Here is a 7,276-nt window from a genome sequence, read left to right on the forward strand (position 1 = left end):
CCCCACACACTCTCCCAACCATCTTCTCCATCCGTCTCCCTCACCAACCCCTTTAGTCGTACGGTACGTGAAGAGATTTTCCGACCAATGAAATATTTTCATAAATATATATTTTTCGTTACAATTGGAAACAAAAAAAAACCGGCATTTTGTTTTAATGTAGAAATCGTTATTAAAAGAATGAAGTTTCTAATTAAAATATTGAAAGATATTGTTAAGCTCGCTTCTGTTTGTTTATTTGTTTATTTATCTATTTATTTTATTTTATTTTTATTTTTTTTTGATGTAGTGAAAAATCAATTAACATACTTACTTGAAGATTTCAGTTGAAATTTTTTTTCAAATTATTTAAGATAAGAAAAAATCCAGAGATCAAGCAGGGACGGAAAATATATATATTCTTGTGTTTCTTTTTTTATTTTTATCTTTCTCACTTTGTTTAGCAAAATAATCAATAATGCGAAAATATTACCTAGCCATGTATGCATATATATATATATATATATATATATATATATTTATATATATATTTATATTTATGTATATTCATATATGTATATACGCACAAACATACACATGAATAGTCAAACAATGCTAAGTGAAAAATGTTCGTTATGTAAAAACATGTTTTTCTGTAAAAAACGATATAAAAAAAAAAAATTTTTTTTTTTTTAAATTTTTATATTGAAATTGCACAAAAATTTTTCTTTCTTCTTTATATATATATATATCTATACATACATATATCCCTTGCTTAAAAGATATATATATTATTACACTCCTTTCCTAGAATGGTTAGATTTCCTTTTTAACGGCCTATCGGACTCTTAAACTTGTGTGGTAAGAACACACAAACCCATTAACGTATATCCATTTATATTTATACATGTAAGATGATGTGTTGTGCTTTAACACTACACACATTAAACAATTCACCATTTTCTACCACTCTTCGGCAACGACGTTATGGTGAATTAGTTTTCTCTCCGCTTTAATTTTGTGATGTTAGTAAGTATATGCTATTTTTTTTTTTTTTGCATTCATGCACAATCATGCCAAACATATAAAATCAATAAACTGTGTGGTAGTTTCTTCTTTTTTCTTTGAATAACATTTTTGAAAAGTTTCAAAAAATATATTATTTGGGTTTTTATTTTTTTTTTTTTTTTTGTTTTTTATTTCAAATGCTCACAACAAAGGGGTAACAGATATTCTTTCATTTCCGTTAATATAAATAATTTTTCCCTTTTTTTTTTCTTTCGTAAATGTAGATGTTTAGACTTTCTTTGATCTTTTTTTTGTTTTTTGTTTAATTTGTTCACATTAATTGTTTTTTTCTTTGACACGCGAAACTTAAAGAGAGTAAAAAATGAAAGAAAAAAGAAAAAGGCAAACAACTAGCTGGTCTAGTGCTGGTATCTTAAAACAAACCGAGCTCACCAAAGGTAGATAACTACTAAAATAACTACTAAATTTGGTTTCGCAATCAGAGGCTGTTTGCCAGAAAAGGCGCGGTACGTTGCGGGAATAAATGCATCCATATCATATAGACCAGTCTAAGACGGACCAACTTGAAAACACTAAGCACACTAAGCATGCTCTATGAGTGGAATAACTACCCGTAGATTTGCATGTGTATGAGGAGACAATCGTCAGTCACAAGTATACGAATATAGCGGAGAGAACCAGAATTTAAAATTGAGAGATGGACAGGAAGTGAGAAAAAGAGTTAGAGAAAGATAGATAGATATATAGATAGTAAGACAGAAAGAGAGAGAGAGAGATAGAGAGAAATAGAGAGAGAGAGAGAGAGAGAGAGAGAGAAAAGGAGAAGTAATAAAACACTAATTATGACGGTTTTTTCTTATGGTTAATTCTACCATCACTATTTGTTAGAGCCCCAGTGGCAAAAGCTACAACAATAATTATATGGTATCTTCTATGCGCTCAGATCCAGTTTTGAGTATTATGTTGAATTAACGTTTATTCTCCGAAACAAGTAGAACAACTTGAAAATAGAAAAAAAAAAAAAAAAAAAAAAACAATTTATACGAAACACACAACAAAGTAACACTTTGTACTGTTTGGCTTCAAGATTGTTTTCAGATATTTTCGTTGCTGTTTTTTGTATTTATAAAACGCACACTTGAAACACCTTTTTGACTTATTTTCTTACGTACACCACAACCATCGTAGGGTTATAAAGAATAAGGAAAAGGTATGCCTTCTTTAATATAAAGCCTCTGACAAAACATTACGAACATGTAAATGAAGTAGATTTTGAAATAAACTCCAACAATTTTATACCTGCAACTACCAATACTGTATAAATAAGTACATACATACATTCGACTATTGCGTCGTTCAGATGCTATGCAACTAACTTCAATAACCATTGCAATATTTCGTCGCTCGTTTCAAATGAAAATCAATTGAAAAACTCTACATTCCATATATGTGTATTACGATTTATTCGGAATTTATTCTTGCCGTTGAAAGCTATACATTCAAATCCATTTTATCCAAATTTATAGTTATTAGGCGTAGGAATCAACGTGGGCGTGTTAATCAACAAACTTGAGTCATTTTTACATTTAAACGTTCTATAAAATTTTCCTGAGAAGACACTTGTGTCGAGTTTAAGACAAATGTTTTTATTCATTTTTCTGTTTATATACTTTAGATATGTTGTTTGCTTACTATCGAATTAATTGATCAGGCCAAAGCTGGCTTCAGTGCCTATTTTTTTCTTTTTTTTTTATCATCCGATTGTCTCTACATTGATAATATCCACTTTTGACTATGTGTGGACTATGTAGATCGTCTTTGTAGATGCGACAAGTGTAACTATGTGTAAATCTACGTTCCTTTCTTCTCAGTTCTTCGATACGATTTTGAAGAATGATTTCTTCATCAAAGTTTCGCGGATTACGCGTGATTACAATCTTGATACCCGGTGATCGGAACGTCTTTTTCAGGGGAAACCCATCCTTGAAATACCCATCCCATTCTTATTTATATTGATTGAAAATTAACTATATAATAATAAATGCATTTACTCTTATATATAGCACTTATGAAGTTGGTCTTAAACCAACTATGTTCCTCTCTCTACCTGTCGTTTTTGAAAAGCTGACAAAGTGCGTTTAGATTGTATATGATTTTATTTTGTTTACCGTCACTGTTGCCAACTGTTGTGAGACGTTCGATAATAGATCGTTTTGTGAAATCGTTATAATGTAATATGAAGTACACATACATTCATATATTCATTTTATTTTTAAAAATTAAAATTTGCTATAAATCGGCTTAAAAGTTACCCGCAAATGATGGAGAAAAAAAAACTAGTTAAGATATGGTTCTTATGGTTGGTTTGTTTTCCCGCCTCCGTGATAATAATAATAATCTTTGCCGTAATCATCAAAAATCTCATGTGTAACTAAAACATCTTTACTCTAAAAAGTGAGAAAATGAGATATTATTTGAGATAAAAATTATTCAAAAAAAAGTATATGAAGAATATAGTTACTCTGTTCTAAATTAGATAATTATCATCATTAGTCCAGTTTACGTTGCGAAATTTATTATAATTTCTTTTGCCAGCACTTCTCGTCGGCGTACTAATCATGGAAAAGTGCGAATTGAAATTAAAGTTTCATATTCACATCACCAAAGCGTAGGTGGTTGTTGCATTAATTTTAGTTATTTTCTCACTTGAAAAAGGCATTTATTGAGAATAATTATATAAACCACAATATTTTCTACTATTTTCAACAACGTTTTACCATATTTTTGGCAATGAAGATCAAAAGTGCAATTTTGAGCCATAATTAGCGTTTCGGTGTATTCTCAACTTAGAAACACAACTATTTGGACAATTGAGAACGAATATACGCTCATTCTCAAAGCGGAATACATGCAAAACAAATGAGAACGAATATACGCTTATTTTATTTATTTATTTTATTTATTATTTTTTGATATGAACTTTCCATGACCATAAGTATAGGAAGGGAATAAATGGGTTTAATAAATTTCAGTCAACGAACAGCCATTTCTCCAGGATTACTACTGCTGAAATACTCTGCTAAATAATTTAAAAATGTGATTTTAAATATCTTATAACTTGTCGTAGGCCAATAACCGCGCGTTTCTACTAAACATTTCTAATATTTTTATTCAGTTAAAATTATTCTAACTTGAAATACGCAATATTTGGTATTAAGGAGTGAGAGAAAACGTACTATATACCTTACATATGTGTCGATAGATGCGTAAAGGATATAATACCCAAAATTTATTGAAGACTGTCATCATTTTAACATAGATTAGTTGTGGTTATTTAAAAACTCAATTCAATGCAAATTTAAACTTTTTGCAAAATTTATTAAGAAAATAAAATTTTAATGCATATAAGTGGACTTAAGCCTTCCTCGTTTTAGATCAATGAAATTCACTTAATGACTTCCATTGCAATGTTCGTTCTTTTTTTTTGTGGTTTTTTTTTTTTTTTTTTTTTATTATGTAGATGCCTAAATTAAAAGTAAAATTCCGATGCGATATTGATTGTTTTAGCAATAAATTGATGGTTAAGAAGTCGGTGTCCACGGGAGTGGGAAAAGTGTGACCACAGCGACGACATCAGTAATTTGTGATCATATTTTAAGAAAGAATAAGAATCATGTCTAGGCCAAGTAGATATTTGCCGCACAAGGATATTTTAGCTTCATAACAACTTTCAATCGAGATGCTTCTTGGAATAATTTTTTTAAATATGATTTATAACCATTTATGACGGTTTGTTGTTTATTAATATTTTTATCATATACTATGCCATTGTTGCAGTTGGTAACCTGGCGTTGGTAATCACGGAGTTCAGCATTATCTGTCATTTTTTCCCACTGCGACAGATAAGTTAGCAATTTGCATTTATCCCGGCATAGAAATTTTCGTTTATATAAATGAAATCCTTTTTTAATAATAATGTTTAAATTAAAAAAAAAAAAAAAAAAAAAAAAAAAAAACAAGAAAATACGCCGAATCTCACAACACAAATGAATAAATTAACATCACTTTTTTATTTCCTTCATTTATGTTGTGTTTTGGTAATAATTTTTACCTTAGCTGTTATTGGTATGCGACTATGATTTATACCTTAACAATGTACATCGTAATGTTTACGTTGTTGTTTTGCTTTTTATTTTGTTTTGGCTCGATTGGCATCTTTTCTTAACAATACACAAAACCATCGCAAGCATTTCTGCTTACACTTTACCCTCTGCTGCCGTATTTGCAGGTCTACGCGCGCGTTCACTTATGTCTGCAAAAGAGAACGTAGTTCAATTAGTTTCGATAATGAAATGCTCTCAGCACTTTCGGAGTTTTTATTAAATTCGAGTTTTCGATGCCAAAGAAAGCGAAGAGAATCAGAAAACAAACATACATCATTATTGCTATTTTCTTGTTTTCATTTGCTTATTATGTTCGATTAGATAAATAATAAAAAAAAAAAAATATATAAAAAAATTTCCTAAGAATTTACGCAAAGTTTATGAATGATTTAAAACTGCATATTATATTTAACAAATAAAAAGAGAAATTCAAATACATGTTAATATTCGCATAATGAAAATGAAGGGCATTTTAATAGGAAGAGTGACCCAAGAACCCAAGAAGAGAGTATGAAAGAATGTCCCCTTATTTTAATAGAAGCAAGTAGACCCAATTCAATTCAACTTTAAATGGATGCATGCATGCGTACTGCGCCAACGTCACTCTTGCAATTATTTTTTGATCCAAATAATAATATCGATATATCATTAATATTGCTTAAATATATAATAAATTATGATTTAAATTTTGTTTTCCATTTTAAAAAATTTAAAATTACCATTAGTTCGTCGAATAACATTTTGCCTCTATACAGGCAAAAGGATAACTTACCAATAAATATGGGTTTCTGCAGTCATCAATAATGTGAAGCATATATTTGTTGCTGTATAATGATAAAAAGCAGTGATACAGCATATATGTGTAAGCAATGTAGGTGTTGAATGAATGTATGTGTGCAATGCATCAAGTCAACTATTTGGCTCTTTTTTTTTTTTATAGAATGTATTCTTCATTGCATATATACACAATATAAAATAAAATGTATATTATATAAATGTATGTAGAAATTATTTATAAACTATATATTATCTAAAAGCAGAAATTTTTAAAAATTATAAAGAAATAATAAAGATTAAGGAAAATATAAAATTTTTAAATCTATAAAAAAATGCATACACTTCACACAAAGTATCAGACAAGTTCACATTGAAACATCAAATGAATATAAAGTAATTTTTTCTTTCTTCTTTTATAAAGATACCAACATACTGCCAACTTATAAAATATGAAGCAACATGAGTTGCAGTGAACTGAAATTATGAAAATTCATACAATCGTATATGCGTCTATTTGCAGATTTATAAATAAAGTAACACGTGTGTATTATGTCGATGAGATATGTTATATGCCAAACAAGCCTGGAACAAGCCTTTAGCATAATTCTTATCCATATAATGATAGTCAAATTGAAAAAACGAACAATTAAGCGGTTGTTAAAGTACAAATGCAATAAAGCTTTTTAATTTGATATCTTGAATGCTTTCTCTTCGATAGAAGTAAGTTTCCAAGTTGCTGAGTGATTTAAGTTGGTTTCAATTTAACTGCGTATTCACCACTGAGTGAATGAATAGCTTTATCCGTTACTATAATAGGCTAAGAGTGGTTTGCAGCTTCGCTTAATTTTCATAACAATTTCCCCATGGTGTGTTCGGACAACCTTGTTAAAAAAAAACTACTATTTTGTAAAATGTTTTGCGTATTTGTTTTTGTAGAACTAATGCCGTGTGTGTCTATTGCTGAAAATTCTAATTTTTATTTACGTTTGCCATGCACTTGCGTTGTTTTTACGCAGTAATAAAATATATAAATTTGGGGGACTTTTGCCGACGGATTTGCAAATTAGCATAAGTATTCTTCTTTCTTCAAATTACATTGAAAGGCAAAGCACAGAATCGTTTATAATAAATAAAAAAATTGTTAAAAATGGTTGAGTGCCCAACTAACAACTTAAATTGCCAGATTGTTTACTTTGCAGAACCGCCAGCACTATAACTCACGAAATCTGTTAAAAGAGCTTTGTAACTCACGAAATCTGTTAAAAGAGTTTTGTAACTCACGAAATCTGTTAAAAGAGCTTTGTAACTCACGAAATCTGTTAAAAGAG

At 29.3% G+C, this 7,276-nt stretch overlaps 1 protein-coding gene and 1 long non-coding RNA gene across 2 annotated transcripts in view; both read right to left on the reverse strand.

The window, feature by feature from the left end:
• The window catches only part of LOC119632533, a 30,968-nt gene extending 30,615 nt beyond the window's left edge, over positions 1-353 (reverse strand). The window contains exon 1 of the mRNA XM_038025469.1: positions 314-353. The gene's annotated coding sequence lies outside the window, so the exon portion shown is untranslated. The remainder of the gene's footprint in view (positions 1-313) is intronic.
• Positions 354-380: 27 nt separating this feature from the next.
• Positions 381-1,087, reverse strand: LOC119632302. Its single transcript, XR_005246768.1, has 3 exons — positions 742-1,087; positions 567-632; positions 381-472 (listed from the first exon to the last, which is right to left on the reverse strand). It is a non-coding gene; the product is annotated as an uncharacterized LOC119632302 (long non-coding RNA).
• Between the last annotated feature and the right edge of the window lie 6,189 nt (positions 1,088-7,276).

Source organism: Glossina fuscipes, unplaced genomic scaffold (assembly GCF_014805625.2).
Source record: "Glossina fuscipes isolate IAEA_lab_2018 unplaced genomic scaffold, Yale_Gfus_2 1, whole genome shotgun sequence".
In the NCBI taxonomy this organism is placed as follows: Eukaryota; Metazoa; Arthropoda; class Insecta; order Diptera; family Glossinidae; genus Glossina; species Glossina fuscipes.